Source organism: Rhinolophus sinicus, linkage group LG01 (genome assembly GCF_036562045.2).
Source record: "Rhinolophus sinicus isolate RSC01 linkage group LG01, ASM3656204v1, whole genome shotgun sequence".
NCBI lineage: Eukaryota > Metazoa > Chordata > Mammalia > Chiroptera > Rhinolophidae > Rhinolophus > Rhinolophus sinicus.
In genome coordinates this window covers 197,315,465-197,333,255 of record NC_133751.1, presented here as the reverse complement: position 1 = coordinate 197,333,255, position 17,791 = coordinate 197,315,465, and positions in this window count along the sequence as shown.

The window sequence follows — 17,791 nt, the reverse complement described above, 5'->3', positions numbered from 1 at the left end:
TGCTACTTAAAGCGGGAAAATAACCTGACCAAGGTGACCCAGCCAGTCAACGAGAGAGTTGAGAGCTGAACCTATCCTTCTGATTCAAAGCCACGCCCTTAAGCGCTGTGCTGGCAGAGACCACAGATGTGGGGCTTGAGCAGAAATGAGAGTGAAGCCAAAACAGCATTTCTCTCTGTCTTCTGTATTTTAATTACTTTTTTTCCGTGTATTTTCCACTGCATCTTGTATTAGAGTGATGTTTTATTTCTCCTTCTAGACTACCAATTCTCTGAAAGCAGACTCTGAAATTCCTGAATTCTCAGAGCATTGGATTTAGGAGGTGCTCTCCTATCTCATGAATGAATGAATGAATGAATGAATGAATGAATGAATGAATGAATGAATGAAAAACCTAGAGAAAGTGATCAAGATTAACCAGAAAGATTTTGAAGTCACTTATATAAATATAATATTTCATATAATCATAAAAAGAAAATTGACTATAAGGTAGCAAATTGTATCAGAATAGCATATGGAAAAAAGAAACATCCAGACAGAGGGGCATCCCTGTGAACTCTGAGCCATCTCTTACTACTTTTCAGAAATACAGTAAATCCCTCCGTATTCATCATTGAATCTTATAAAATTAAGTTTGTGGAAAATGTCCACCATTTGTCAAGATGCCTTTTATTGCAACTGCCCTTATTGCTCTCCTTTTTTTTCTTTCATATTTGCTTTGCCCTCCCATCCAGGAAAGATAAAAAAATTTTTTTCTCTGTGATATTTGAACTTTTAGATGACCGTTGACATCAACCTTCATCCATTTATTAATCTTCTTACTACTAAGAATTATAGTTGATTAAAAACTTGAATCCATTTTTCAGTACAATCAAAATAACTTGGAAACAAAGGGAAGACTATAGCCCAGAATGAGAAGTTAGGCTTTTTCTTCATGCAGTAGTCATCTGTAGGTTCTTTGGAGATAGCTCAGCTCAAATGTCCTCTTGTGCTTAACACCAGGAGGTGGGAAGTAAACCAAGGGAGAAGACTGGGTGCCAGGGACATTCCTCAACGGGAATCTGACTCACCATCCAACTGGCCTACTCGCCTGGGACTGACCAATTGTCATGGGTTGATCTGGACCTTGCTTCCACGTCAAATCAGGGCAGACAATTACTCTTGTCTTCTAGTGTAAAGACTGATTCAGAGAATAAAAATAAATGTGGTCTTTCACAGCACTCAGACTATTTACTGGCAAAATGAGCACATACTTGCAAAGGGCTGAGTGCAAAAGGACCTGCCTTTCCAGACACACTCGTGAGAAGCCGTCCACCCACATGGAGCTGCCTGGAAATCCTGTCAGAGTCACTACTTTGCACCAGGTGATGAATGGTATGCCTTTAAGAGGTTATACCACTAATGACACAAGCTGCCTGGGTGGGGTGGAAGATTTTGTTTCCGTCCTTCCTTCTGGATTAAATAAACAAGTAGTTTCCATCATTTGAACATAGGCTCATGAGAATCAGGACCTTGTCTGTCGTGTTCACCTTGAGTTCCCAGCTCTTATCACAGCACCTGTCAGAGAAAAGGTGCTCAAGGAACACTGTGGAATCTGTGAATGTGGAATGAACAAATTAATGAACAAGATAGTGCATTGAACATTTAGTGTATACGATTAGTACATTCCTTCTGTGACTGATGTTATTCATTTATAAGACAACAGTCTGTAAAAGACACTGCTAACGTGTTTTTGCCCCTGTGGATGCCAGAATCTCACTCTAAAGTTCAGATCAGGCCCACCCCCAGCAGTATCCACTTGTGAGAATGCCTGAGGGGTCCTTAATTTAAGATTTATGACCAAGATAAAAGCCATTAGATTGAGAATGACAATCCCGCGCTGCTAACGAGAATAAGTTCCAGTATCTTAAGCATAATCATACATAAGAGCCTATGAAGGAGAGACAGTGGGTTTTGGACTGGTTTTTAGTTCCTTCTTCCTAAAAAGCTGGTATCCCACCTAACCAGTGTGGCTAAGGCCTCTGTGTCAGTCTCATTTGTGTGTTTTATTGAGAGTTTCATGTTGCTTCTGTCTTTCAAGCTCCCTTTCTTTTTGCTCAAGAGTACATAGTATGATCACAGAATGTCTCCAGTCTGTGTAAGTCTGCATGTCGTCCGGAAATCCTGTGCCACTGTCTGTACCACCACAGTCTGATCAAGGGGAGGCCTCCCGGGGTTGCTGGATGATGAGAAGGGCTTGTAAACCCCTTTGCAGGGAGCCAGAGGGGAACTCTTTCTGCTTAGAGTCCGTCAGAGATTGCATTCCCCATTTGTCAACACCATGACATTTCCAGGGCATCACCAGTAAACATCTCTCAGACGAGAACTGCTGAGGCATTGCTGCTTCAGCCTTCCACGCCCAGAGCCCTTGCTTACACTTTCACATATTACTATGTTTAATCCCTGTAACTACCCCAAGGCCAGCCATCATTATCCCTTCTTTCAGAATTTGCTCAAGGTGGGCTTTCCCTAGATGCCACCCATAAAACATCAGTCACCCAGATGCTTCACTTTGAAAAAGGTATTTTATGATTAAACATGTTTGAAAAAAAGATGCGTAAATCCCCTTCTTGAATATTCTCAGTGCACGCTAATCCTGAAGTAAAAAAAGGTATTTAACTGTGTTTAACCCAGGGTTTCCCACACTTTGATCTCTCTGTTTCTAGATGACACCTTCGAAATGCTGGCCTAAATCACAGAAGAACAAATAAGAAGGAGAAAAAGGGAGGGGAGAGAGGTGAATCTGTGGCCTCTCGACTTTCACACAGCATGCCACACAGTATATCTTCTTTGACTTGTTCATTAATACATATGTTTATCATAATACACACACTTCTATCACAATATACATAACATCCTACACCGTATACCACAGCTGCCTGCTTTCTTTTCACTAGTTCATTGATATACGTCACTTTATCTGAATATTTGGGGGGAACAGTGAAGGGAGAAAATAGGAACCTAAGGAAAAAAGATACCAGACCATTTGAGGACGGAGGGAGAATAGGGACAAACGCACAGGGCAGAGGGGAATTACGTCCAGGCTACGCACCTCAGCAGTGACTTAAAATAAACAGGGGAAGGACGAGGAAGCAGCTCAGAAGATTCCGGGCTTTGGGTACCACCATTGACAATACGGTTCACATTTACATAGCACTTGATAGTTTGCAAAGCACCTATAAATGTACCACAAACTTGGATTCTCATAGCCAACATGGCCGGTCGGATTCTGCTTTTATAAATGAGGAAAGAAGCTACCCAAATGTCCGTACAGTTTTTACCATAGTTGGGAGTTGAACCCAAATCTCATTATTTTAACTCCAGGGACTTTCCAAGGCATGGATGGCTATGTGATTGATGAGGAATGAGGCTAAAATGGACAAGGAATAAAATCTGGGGACAAATTTAGATGGGAGGAAAAGCCAAAGGTCACTCATTGTACAATTTCCCCTGGAACAGGCCACCCATTGCCAGCCCATTTAGGGGTCCCACACAGAGCTGGGGTCCTATTCAGATGCAGGAAGCACATTCACTCCTCAGCTTTGCCCCTGAGAGGTGTCGCCCCACCTTTAGCTGAGGCTGGTGAGACGTTTGGGAATGTTAAGGATTAAATGAGTTTGGATAAGGATTTTCATGGCTTGGGATTCCCCCCACAGAATGGGCACAGAAGTGTAGGAGACCCTGAAGAGGCTAGTGGGTCAAGACAGAGCTCAGAGAGGGAGAATCTGAGGTAATCCTGAGTTAAGACGAGAGAGGCAGCTTGGCAAGTGGTAAAATTAAAAGTCTGTACATAAAAGGGGAATAATTCTTCAAAAGAATGAAAAGCAAGTGTTCAGACATCCCAAAAGAAGAAGCTTCAAGAGAATCCTAATTAAACTACGATTGAGTCATAAATTATGTCCACAGTGAAATACAATGGGTTTCCTTCTCTCATGCATCATTTTCCTAGAATTTCTTTTGTGTGCATTTTCCTAAAACACCAAGCATTGTGGTAAAGTTAAAAAGTGGCTGGTTGCATTGACCATTATGTGAAATGAAGCATAATCACTGAACCTCACTCTGAAAGGGAAAAGAGCAGTGATGGCTGCCTTCCTGGACGACTGTCGCCTATGTGCCACCCAAATACCCAAAGTTATTTTTTCCCCCAGAAAATGATAGATGAGTTTCTAAAATCCTGGGCTTTTGAGGTAGAAATAAGTCTTTCCCTCTGTTCATCTTATCCAGATGTCTTCCTTCACCTCTCCAGGGCTCCAAGGCAACAGCTTCCGCATGTTTGCTGGGACTCCCACTTCTCCTGGCACCTTACTTCTAGGACTAGCAGGACTAACAATTTTCTGACCTTCTTCCAGGAGCCTGTGATGCAAGTTCATATCTACACACTCCTCTAAGCATGGGTCATGTCTGCTCATGCCTTTGCCCAAGTAAATTATTTCAAGTATTTCCTCATCACCTGCAGGATAAGAACTTTGTAGGACAACATGCAAGGCCTTTGTGATGAGCCCTTGATCTACATGTCTGGTCTCAACTGTCAAATCCCTACTCCCCAGCTCTTGCCCTGAGCCTCAGACTCACTGGGCTTTTTGCCTTTTGACTCAAACAGGTCAGCCATGTTCTCTCCCACTTCCAAGGTTTGGCTTAAGATGATGCCCCAATCTGGAATGCTGTCAATACAAGCTCTGGGTTCTTAGTTGGAGCACATTCTTACAATCTAGGACTTAGCTCAGGTGTCATTTCCAGACGCTTTTCCTTTATTCAATTCACCCTATAACCCTATCTTTATTAGATGAATACCAGTGTTTACACTGTCATCAATAAATATTGTAATGGTTTTCCAGTTGTCTCCCTACTCTACATTTATTACACAATTATTTTTTGAGTGCTTGCAAGGTATTGAATATTCAACGTTGAGAAAACAAACAAACAAACAAACAAACAAAAAAACCATGCAGCTTGCATTCTAGTTGAGAAAACCAATGATCAAATTACCACATATAAAAATAAAAGCATTCATTGTGTTAAGTGCTATTAAGGAAAAGGAAAGGATTCTCTGGGTGCCTAATATTATAGGCCAGAGAAGGGTTCTTTGAAGAAGTGATAATTGGGCTGAAATCTAAAGTATAAATAAAAGCTAACTATGTGAAGAGAAGAGGAAGCATTCTAAATAGAATAGGAAGTCCTGCCTTTGTTTATCTCTAAACCCTGACAAATAGAGGCATAAAACTCACTTTTTGGGAGATTGAAGCCATGATGAATGAAGGAGGGATTCAATAAATGTTATCAGAGACACGGGAGTTCAGAGAATTGTCTCATGTCTCTATGTTATCAGCCAACCAACTTAATCTGAAAGTCACTGATGAGTGTGATGTCGCATCCCCTCTTCCCACCGCTCTGGGATAAGAGAAACTGTTTCAGTGGTCGATTCCCAAAGGACCACCTGCCACCAAAGGACGGTCAAGAGGAAGTTTGTAAGAAAACAGCCTCTTGGAAGTGGAGACCAAAAGTCTGGGGCCAAATTATCTGAAAAATGAGGGCAATGTTGAGAAAGAGGAGAGGAAGTAAAGATGAAAGAAGAGAATAGGAATCTTGCAAAGATAGTGTTGGTCACAGAAAAAGCTGCCGTTGAATTCTTTAGTTTGGTCAGAAGCCAGGAATAATGATTAAGAGTAGAAACTTATTCTAGAAGTGGTGAGAGGAAATCTGAACCCTTTGGGCTCTGCAGAAGTAAAGTTTGTTTGTTTTCCTCATCCAAAGTGTGGGTTTGCTCCCAAGCCTTAGGGCTACTTGTCCCTGGTAGACCTCTGGGGGCTGAGCGAGGCGTTTCCACAGAGAATGGGTCTCAGTGCTAGGAGTCAAGCTGGGAGCAGCTCTATGTGTGCAGCCTCCTCCAAGACCAACCTCGGGAACGTTTGTTTATATTTTTGATAATAAAAATGCTGTTATTGTTACCCCGGTTTCATTAAGTCATTTTCTCTCTCATTTTCCTAACTCACTATGCAGGAAGGTTAGTGATTAATTTTCGTTTTCTCTTCAATCTCTAAAGTGATGCCAGGAACAGATACACAACCATTCTTCTCAAGAGGGAGCAAAGGCTTCCAATCGGGAAAAGCATGAAGAGATGATCTCTGTTGATTTTTCGTCAAAGCCATTGTCACTTAGCGTAATCATAGGCGGCTGCCCCATGTGAAAAGCAGCCATTTGTTCAAGTATCTACTTTCTCATGCTGCTCTGGACCTAAGAGCTAATCTGTAAATCTATATTTAGTACCTTTCGAAAGGTACTCCCCAATGCGTCCCAGAAACAAGGATTGTGTACCACTCGTTGGCATATGCTATTAAGTGTCTCTGACTAGAATCCAGCCACCCAAAACCTCAACTTTATAAGGAAGGCTTAAAAAACAAAGAAAAAATAAAAAGTAAAGTCCTGTGAACAGCCAGGAGCTGTAGTATAAGTTTCATGAATGGAAATTTATACACATTACTTGAAGAAACACATTTCCAGATCCTCAGAGAAGCAAAATAATGGTAGGAAAAGTACTAACTCTGAAGGTAGGCAGACCTCGGTCAAGTTCCATCCCTTCCAATGATCAACCATGTGAACTTGAGCAAATTTTGGCAAGAGGCAGCTTGCTAGTCCTTCCTTCCTCCATCCATAAATGGGCAATATGAAACTTAGCTTAAAAGGTTGTTGATGTGATTAAAAATTAGAAAATAAGATCTCAAAGTAAACTCTTACTTGTTTAGTTTTATTTCCAACAACATTACAGCAGGTTTCCTTCTCCAGATTTCCCCAAGTCCAACACTGAGCAAGCCAAGAATTCAAAGCCAGAATAAGTTCCCCTGGGTGGTGCTGAAAAATGACCCCTGGCCAGGGGACATCAAAGAACTCAAATGGTACATCTATGTGGAGTCTTTTGGCCCAGAGTTGGCTAAATACACTCTCTTTAGAACATTTCCAATTTTGAGATCCTTCTTCTGGTTGACCACCTGGTTCAGTTCTAGCCTCACAAGTTTTTCTTACCATAGGCACATGTACAATGCACCTACCGGTCCGTACTACACTACAAAAAATAAGTGACTTTTATATTTATAATCTAGTGTATAAGCCACATTTTACATGCCTGTTGGCAAGGATGTATATATACATATATGTAAAAAATATTTATTCATCTGTTCAAACTCTGAGAGTCCTAAAGGAGCAGGAAAATCGAGCTACAGACATTGGCAGCCGTTTGGTGGAAATGAGCCATGACTTGCTCCAGGAGGAGGTGGCCACAAAGAGCATGGAGAGAGATGGATGTGGCTGTCAGGGAGACCACAAGCTTCTAATCCTCCTGGTTTTTTGGACGCAACGTGTGCTCTTGCCCAAACCACATGCTAAGTCAAGATTCTCAGATTCATCTCAGTGCCTTCTTTCTCTGCTCAGGTTCCTGGCGACTGACCGTCTCTGGCCAGTCCCTCCCAGACCATCCTCTAGCCTCTGCTTCAGTCAAACTTGGACTTCCCCCAAACAGGGGCTCCCCTGGGCTCAATCGCATCCTTCCTGTTTCCTCTGCAATATCTTTTCTCTGTTCTGACAGCTCCTTTATTAACAAGGCCTAAAGGCTGAAATCTTTTTTTTGTGTTTTTTGTGTTTTTTTTTAACAAAATAAACTACTTCCATGTTATTTATCTTAGTTTATTTCTGAATACTTCCACTTTAGGGGTGTTTTTGTTGTTTTTTGGGGTTCGGTGGTTTTTTGGTTATTGTTTATTTAATGAAGCCAGGGCTGAAGACACTGTGATGTCCCCAAGGCACTGCCTCTGGAGTCTGGAATTTTCCTTCAGCCCTAGCCAGCCGTGCCCTGGGCTTCCTGTGGGCCTGTTCCCGCACTCCTGCAGCTGGAGCACTGCTGCCTCTCATGATCCACTGGCCTGTCTGGGAACCTTGAATACCCACATTCCCATGCTCCTCCCCAGACACGCTCAGATCCCTGGTCTCCTTGGAGATGATTTCCTATCTTTATTTTCCAGCATAATTTAAATAGATTATTTTTTAGGGAAGGTGCAATCGATATCTTTCGACATCAAAACCTGGGAAGCCTACAACATGAGCACACCTATAATATAGTACTTGCCTCACCTTGCTCCTAGTTTTTATTTTTTGCTTTAAGTACAAGGCACTGTACCAACACTGAAAATCCTTAAAGATTGGAAAATCCTTTGGATTTCAATATGCTGTAATGGAGCACCTCAAAAGCAGGGCCCTTTGCTCTGTGTACTGCTATATCCCAACGGCTTAGCATTTAAGAGGCATTCTGTAAAAGGTTTACTGAAGGGAAGAACAGCTTTATTACTTAAGAACCATTAATATAGCCTAGGAAATATATGAGAGACCCAGTGATACAGCTTTTAAATATAAACATTGACATGGTCTAATCTTTTCAACCTGTGGTCACACTGTGAATCTAGGTTAAGATCTAGCCCACTCTTTATTTTACTGACTTCCAAATATCCAAGGTACCCCAACAGAGAAAAAAAACAAAAACACAAGAATACAAATTTTAAGAATGCTAATTTTGAATCTGAACATTAAATTTTTTTTAATATACTCCTATACTGTAAATGTTACCTGAATTATCAAGATGAAGCTTTTGTCGAGGCTTAGATTAAATTTATATATAATAAAATATATTACTCATTTGATATCATTAATTCCTAGTCATTGCTGGAAAGTTTTCTGGCAATAAAATCCTTCTCTTTCTTCTAGTAGACCCTGTGTTTAAGCAAAAAGGCTGAGTTTAGTATCTTTATGTTTGTAGAGCCTGTGACATAATAGATATTCAATAAGTGTTTTTTGAGGGAATGAATTTAGTGATAATTTGCCATAGGGTATTATAGTAGCACCATATTTCAAAGGCTAAGTTTGACCAAACGGCCAGTAACATTGGCGTACAAACATCACAGAGCCACAATCGATCCTTGGAACATGTTTTTGTCTTATATTTCAAAAAACTAAAAAGCTCAGCCTAGTTCATCTTATTTTGTAGGAAATAGGGTTGGGAGAGGTATTGGCTTACTTCATTGATCTCAGACAGGGAAGGGGTTCTGGGTGATATTAGTGAACTAGAAAGTACCCTAGGTTTCCTGAGATCACCGGATGGGGGTGGAATTGAATAGAATTGACAAACTTGTCTGGTCTTCAGACAGGCACTGATAATCTGGGGTAGAACCTAGGAATCTATATTTTCAAACATGTGCTCCGAAGTGAATTGTTTTGCAAAGAGAGCCCAAATCCTCCACCTTTCCCTGTGTCCATGCCATTTGCAATGCGGCATTGCAGCTCCTCCCATGAAGAAGTGAAGTCTATTTCCCCATCTTGAATATGGGCTGGGCTTTGGACTTGCTCTAACCGAGAGAATGTGGCAGAAGTAACACAGGGTCAGTTCTGATCCTAAACCTCAAAAAGCCCTGTGTGTTCCCTCTCATGCTCTTGCTTACTGCTACCATGTGAGCAAGCCCAGTCTAGTTTGCTAGATGATTAGAGATGTGTGGCCCCTGTCACCCCATCACCCAGTTGACAGCCAGCCAGCCATCAGACATATGAGTGAGACCTTGCAAATCTACCCAAGACCTGACTACAGATACACGGTGAGCCGTGCCAAGATCAGTCGAGCTGGGCTGACAGGCAGAAAACCACACCATCAATCCACAGATTTGTAGGCTATAATAAATGACTGTTTTAAGGAATTGAATTTTGGGGTAGCTAACCAATGAGCACCCTAAATGATTTCTGTAGTCAAGCAAGTTTAGGAAACATTAGCCGAGAAGATAATCTGTAGCTTACTTGGAATAAAGAGATAAATCTGCATGCTAACCTCTGTAATTCCCTTGGTATTTGGCTCTTCTGCCCTGTTAATTGAACACAAATAAAAATATAATTAGGAAAAGCTTATATTGACTTTTAATAGCTTTAAAAAAATCCACTGAAAGCTGTAACAAATAGCCAAGAACTATGACCTCCTGGAAGGCTAGGGGTTAAATTATGGAAATAACCACTAGTTCTCAGGTATATAATCCATGGTCATCACAAACTCTCTAAAAATGTATTTCAGTTTCTCCATCCCCAGAAATAAAGGGCAGAATTGGTACATAAAGCAAGTAATGGATCTTAATTGTGTTGATCCTAGAGCAACAGGCGATGGTGTTGTAATGATTTTCAAGTGCATAATTTGGGGCCTGGAAATCGATACTGGATTCTTTGTTTTCTAGCAGTGGACACATTCTACACTCTTTCTAATCCCTTGCCTAATAACAACACTGTATTTTAATATTAATGATTAATACCTATTGCTGATACATGCTTAAGATTAATGGCTTCATGACTGAACAGGAAATCCTGTGTGTGTCCACAGGCAAGTTACCTTGGCTAGTTATTAATCACCAAAAAGTAAACTGTACTGAGTCACAGCAGCAAATGAGAGGGAATCAAAGCTTAGTTATAGGGATCATTTTTAATTTGCCTTTAGGCCAGCGAGAATGTATAAGGCAAAGCATATAGAAAGTGACTCGTATATTTAGTAAGAAGTCAAGTGGCTTGAGCCATCTCCCATTTCCTTCTCCTTTAGAGGCTGATGAATGAGTATAACCTGATCCTAACAATCTGACAGCAACAAGAAAAATGAACTGCTTTTTCAATTAGCACATTGATTAAAGATTTCATAAGTTCTTTTATTCTCCTTTTACCAGCTAATTAGTTTTCTTACTGAACAGAAACAGCAGCCCGGCAGGGTCTTGCCTATTACAGTATTTTGCTTAGACCCCTGACATTTTGAAACAATAAAAAGAAAATAGCTCCATAAAGGTGATCCAAAAAGGAACCCTTTTTGGAACAAATTTGCTTGACAGTTGAAAAAGCATGTCCTGCTTCGTTTAGCATAAAATAGGTTTCAAAGAGCAAGAGTCTGTATTTTTTGAGAAACCTTCTTTATGAGTTAGGTTATGAGATGAAACCACCCTACCAAAGAGTGGGAGAAGACTGAGGGAATAAAAGAAACGCTGACTGTATGCAACTTCTGGGCTTCCTGAAGCTCTTTTGGATGCATGTGATAGTTTCCTTTGATCCCATCTCAGAAGTAGACAGGGCATGTTTTATTACAGCCATTGTATGGAGGAACACATTGAAGTTCAGTGGCATCAACTTGCTAAGTACATTGGTTGTACATGCTAGAATCAATAATCAAGCACATTTAAAATGAGTAGGTAACGTCCAGCTCAAAGTGGTGGATTAGACATACATACCTATCTCCTCTCCTGCTCGTTCCTCCACTAATTTATTGCAAGGGAATAATAATATTGATATTAAAAGGTATAAACTCACAACAAAGAAGAGAAGAGAGGGCCACCAGTAGATTGAAGATTTCAATAAGTGTCCAGAGAAATGGAAAGCAGACGCAGGCATGGTGGGTGACCCAACTGAAGGAACTTGTGGTCAAGAATAGGAAGAGATGGGTGAGCATCTGAGAAAGAAGATGATCCACCCAGATTTAAAGAACTACAGGAAAGTTTGAATTGGGGGATTCTAGGTCAGGGTGGGTTATAAGGCTAAATATGGAAGAGGGGACCATTGAAGTCTATAGAATACAGGTCAGCCCAACCTTCACGCCAGAAGCAGATGCCCTGTAAATAGGCGCTTACCCTTCCAGTAAGGAGAGTTCTTGTCTTCAAAACTGAGTAGAAGATCCTAAAGAACTAAGGCCCTCATTGTGGGAGATGGTACCCCAAAGAAATATTCTGTGCATTCTAACTTTAGGCTTTCCAAAGCCAAAGAGCTGGAACACCGTTCTTTCACCCTAAATTAGACAATAAACATGTTTCACGCTTCTCCATAAAGCTGCTTTCCTTACAAACCTTCTGGCATATTTGACTTTTTTTTAACTACACACATTTATTTTTCTGGAAATTAAAAACTAAAGTAACTTTCTTATTAAATTCTCCATCATCCCAGAGCTCATTTCCCATTTGTGTTTATCATTTCATTTTAATTATAAATCATAACATTTATAATTTTTTCTGGCTTATAAAAACCACATACCCTAATGTAGCTTTTTAGGGATGTGAATTAGTTACCAGATTGATCTTCACAGCAGTGAGTATTATAACAAAAGAAAAAAGTGAAAAAAAATGTAGAAATGATTAAATAAATCACTTGTATAGAATAAAATGCTACGAAGCTAGTCAAATTTTTAGATTATGATTTATTGTCATAAAAATACGTTTATCATATATTATTGAGTGAAAAATAAGTTACAAAACATATAAGGCATTATTACAGTTTTTATACAAAATTATACTTAAATATGTATAAGTGCATTGAGAAAAGTCTAAAAAGATATTTAAAAAATTATAACAGTAGTTGCATGGTTTACTTTTCTTTTTTCTAAATTTTCTGTATAAACATGTTATACTTCAGTAATTTTATAGTTTTTTCTTGTTTCTCCACTTAATTTCATAGTATAAGTTACAGTTTTATTTTTTAATTGTAAATGCTTTTAGTAAAAATATTTTGTCTAATGCAATTAGACTCTTCTTTTTGAAGACTGTGTACATACTATTATATTATTATATCATAATTTATTTAAACATTTCCCTATTGTTGGATATTTTTGGAATTATAAATGATGCTAAAGGAAAAATCCTTATTCGAAAATTTTTATCTCATTTCTGAGTTTTCTGAGAACATTTTCCTAGAAGGAACTACTAGATCTTGGAATATGAATTTTATGAAGGTTCATGGTATATGCTGCCATATTTTACACTTGCAAATCTTTCTCCATCTCCAGTTTTTTTAATAGTTTTATTTCTTAGGTTTAACTCTTTAATATTTTTGTCATAGTTGTAAAATAAGATATATATATATCATACATATATTTTAATATACATACATATATTTTAATTAAAGTTTATTGGGGTGACAATTGTTAGTAAAGTTACATAGATTTCAGATGTACAATTCTGTATTACATCATCTATATATATCACATTGTTTGTTCACCACCCAGAGTCAGTTCTCTTTCCATCATCATATATTTGATCCCCTTTACCCTCATCTACCACTCCCCACCCCCCTTACCTTCTGGTAACCACTAAACTATTGCCTGTGTCTATGAGTTTTTGTTTCTTCATTTGTTTTTCTTGTTCTTTAGTTGTTTTCAGTTTTATATACCACATATCAGTGAAATCATATGGTTTTCTACTTTTTCTGTCTGATTTATTTCTCTTAGCATAATAATCTCAAGATCCATCCATGTTGTTGCAAATGGTATCACCTCACCCCAGTCAGAATGGCTATCATCAATAAGACAAATAATAACAAGTGTTGGAGAGGCTGTGGAGAAAAGGGAACCCTCAAACACTTTTGTTAGGAATGCAGGTTGGTGCAGCCACTATGGAAGGCAGTGTGGCGGTTCTTCAAAAAATTAAGAATAGAATTCCCATATGACCCAGCAGTCCCTCTCCTGGGTATCTATCAAAAAAATCTGAAAACATTTATCCGTAAAGATATATGTGCTCCAATGTTCATTGCAGCTTTATTTACAGTGGCCATGGAAACAACCAAAGTGTATTTCAATCGATGATTGGATAAAGAAGTTGTGTTATATATACCCAGTGGAATACTATTCTGCTGTAAGAAAAGCTGAAATAGTATCGTTTGTGAAAACATGGATAGATCTTGAAATTATTATGCTGAGTGAAATAAGTCAGACAGAAAAAGTCGAGAACCATATGATTTCACTGATGTGTGGTATATAAAACTGAAAACAATAAAAGAACAAGACAAACAAATGAAGATTTTAAATTTAATTTTACCCCGTGATATTTAGTCAACATTCCCAACAATGTTGTTGAAAGTCATTTCTTTATACCTATATATGCACATACTCAGTTGGTTACGGAACTACTTGCTTTTTGCTGGTGATTTTTTTTTTTTTAACCTCACTTTTTGGTGCTAAAAATGATACTGCTTTGATTATCAAAGATTCTAAGTGAGTTTTAATATCTAATGTAATAAGTTCCTTTTTAACTCTTCCTTTTCAAAACTTTCTAAGCCATTCTTAGTGTATTAATTTTCTATTGCTGTGCAATAGATTAAATTACAGCAAACTTAGTGGCTTAAAATGACACAAATTTATTATCTCACAGTTTTTGTGGGCCAGAATTTCACAAGGCTGACAGGGTTTCCAATATGAGGCTTGGGCTCCTCTGCCAAGTTTACTGGCTGCTATAGAATTCAGTTCCCCGTGGTTGTATGACTGTATTTCCAGTAGCAAAGACAGCATGATTAGTCCCTGATGTGATCTGGCAATAGAGATATATGAAATATCACCATTTGCTACTTCTAGTCAATGGCTTGTAAGAAGCAAGGATGTGGGTGACTGTGGAGTCTCACCCAGACAGTTCTGTACTTTGAAACATTTGAACATTTTCGAATACTTTCAATATATTTGGCAAACTAAAAAATAGAATGAGATTGGCTGGGTGCTCGTAATTTTACTGGACAAAGTGAGGAAAGAAAAGGATGAGCTCAGGGATTCAAATTCCCAGCTCAGTTGCTCTACAAATAAATGAGCTAGAAGCTTCAATATAGGCCCCGAAGGAGACCCCAATTCGCAACTGCTGGGCTGACATTGCTGAAAATCAATGTTAGAATAGATTTATTATTTAAGATCTGTTCAAGCACACCGGGAGGGTCCAGAAGCTATCCCTTTCATCACTACCATGACAAATAAATTCAGGAGGGAAGCTCTGGCATCCTGGAAGAGCTCTGTGACGGCCCTTCTCTGTAGGCCAGACCTTCCTGTGGGAACTGTGATGGCTTAATTGGGAAGCTCAGTACAGTGAGAGTACAGTACTCCCCACCCTTATCCCCGGTGTTACTTTCTGCAGTTTTAGTTATCTGCAATCCATCTCGATCCAAAAATATTATTTATATATTCTGCTGAACTATTTCCAGTCTTTAGTTATAATGAGTTGTGCTGCTATAATCATTCTCGAACATGTGCTCTGAAGGACATATACCCATGGGGATTTTAATTGGTAATGTTATTAATTCTTATACATAACTTTGGCAAGAGTTGAATACTGACCCTCTTTAATCCAGGAATATAATATACCTGTCGGTTTATGAAAAATTCAAGTCTCTTTCAGTAATACCTCTTCCCTATGCACCCAGATTGACATCCCTGGGCCCCAGTCAAAGAGATGGAAAGAAGACAGAAGCAAGGAAGTTCTGACCTCTTTTTTACCAGCTAATGTTGCACCATCTTGCCAAAATTGCTCTTGGCCATTTTTCTTATATTCTGTTCTGAAAATAGATATGATGCCCTTGGCGTCCTTCACTTTTCACAAGCGTTAATTGAACCCAGTCATTAGCTTTCACAACACACTCCTTTGCTTTCATTCTTGATTATCTCTTGCTCATTCAATTTTTTTTTATACATGACCTTTTAAAATGTACACTCACTGGAGAGCTCCCTGGGGGACTGTTTGGGTTGTTTTAGAGACTTCCTTTTCTACCTCAGGCATTTTTTAAAATGCCCTGCCCTCTTGAGTCATACTCCTGTTTTGAATTCTTTCTTCACATCTAAAAAAATACCTGCGTCAGTAAAATCTTGGACAGATGTCTTCCTATGTCTAGAATTCCTTCCAGACAATGAAATGGTCACCAAGGCAGGAATTGACCAGATATCCTGATTTAGGCAAACAAAGCTCACAGCCAATGGGGTAGTCCGAAAGCCTCCGTATCTTACTTTTAGGCTGAGCTGGTTTTATACATTTTCATTAGAAAAACATTTGCTAGACAAAGTAGTCTGCAAATGATGGTGTCCTGGGACAGACCGTGGTCATGTGTTTTGGGATGCTGAGCCCCTTCCCACATTTCCCAGGTGGACATCATGTCCCCCGTCACCTAGTCAGGACTGCAACTCTGTTTACCTCTCTAATCTCTGTGCTCCTTGACCTGGTGCAACAGGAACCCTTGTGGTACTCTTTCAGGCCCTCTAAGGGAAAACAGTTTTCTCAGGTACACCAGATCATACTCTGTACCCACCCGTGGGCTCCATCTGCTCCATTAAGCTTCTCACCTTCAGATAATTCCAGATGAGAGGTAGTCAACACTCTCCATGTTTGTTAAAGACCCCGGACCTCCAGAACACTGATTAAATTCTTACAGTAACCCCTTCATCACACGTGACTCCACTCAGTAACACCCAACTCTAAGAACAGATCTCTTAGAGATTCCAGGGTCACTTGGCTGCGCAGGATGGTGGTGGGGGGTGGAAGAAGCAACCCCTAGCTATTACATGAGGCCAGTAGAATTCCTATGTCTAGAATTCCTTCCAGACAATGAAATGGTCACCGAGGCAGGAATTGACCAGATATCCTGATTTAGGCAAACAAAGCTCACAGCCAATGGGGTAGTGCGAAAGCCTCCGTATCTTACTTTTAGGCTGAGCTGGTTTTATACATTTTCATTAGAAAAACATTTGCTAGACAAAGTAGTCTGCAAATGATGGTGTCCTGGGAAAGACCTTATCTTATCCCATAAGACTCCTTATCTCTTTCTCCCTCTCCCTTTCCATTTACAGGCTCTCCTGCTCACCTGTCTGTTGAGGGTAACAGGGCCATATCTACAGCTATTTAGTTAGACCCAGAAAAGGGGTTTAGCCTTGATTTTTTTATGACAATTTTTAGAATTCTGGGGTATATAACAACTTATTTGTCTTCAGCTTTGAACCTAAGTCAGCTATTTAAAAATGATATGAAAGCACTCAGCCAATAACAGGTTACAAAGGAAGCACACAACACAATGGTTATGGGTAGTTTTAAGTACCATGATGAAAATGAAATAGGGCAACATGATAAAAAAAAACAAAACAACAACAACAACAGGGAATCACTTCAAACATAAAGGTCAAAGACAGCCTCTTTGAGGAGGTGGTACTCAAGCACCTTCCAGAAAGATGGAAATCACCGGTCCCTTTGGAGATCTGGAAGAAGAGTGTTTCTGGCAAGGGAACAGCATGTGCAAGGACTCTGAAGTGGGAATAGGCTGCATGATCTTGAGAAACAGAGAAAAGGCCAGCGTTTCTTACAATATGTCTTTTGCTTGGGTTGGGCAAGACGACATCCCCATCCTTAGTATCTCACCCAAATGACACCATTCATTTATCAGTACAAGTACATTGCAGATGCTCATGAGGCCATTCTTAGAAGGAATGACCTAGAAGTAAGTTTGACATAAATACATAATTAAACCTTGGACCGCCAAATATCACTAATGTAAAAATCATTCTTGTCTATATTTTTGTAATATATATACTACTGGAAAGACTACACTGGTATAAGTATCCCCTATTGATGGCCAGACAGTCTTTAAAATGAAGGAACTAATTTACATCTTCATAAAGGTCCCTGGTACCCAGGAAGCAGCAGTCTACAACTCTGAGTTATATAATCAGGAAGGCTTTAAACAAATGGATGAACTAGACAAAGAACAATGTTTCATGATGGTCATGTTATCCACAACAAAGCAAAGTGAGCTTGTGAACATTTTACTGCAATTTCTAGGAAGGCAAATGATAAAAATGTTTCTAGGGGTAAGAGGTCATAAAATAGAAATTAATTTCATGTTTCCCATTTTAAGCTGGGATTGTAAAATGTCATTGAGGGTTTTTTTTCAGAAAAGAAATTTTCATTTTCAAAAAAATCTTTATTAA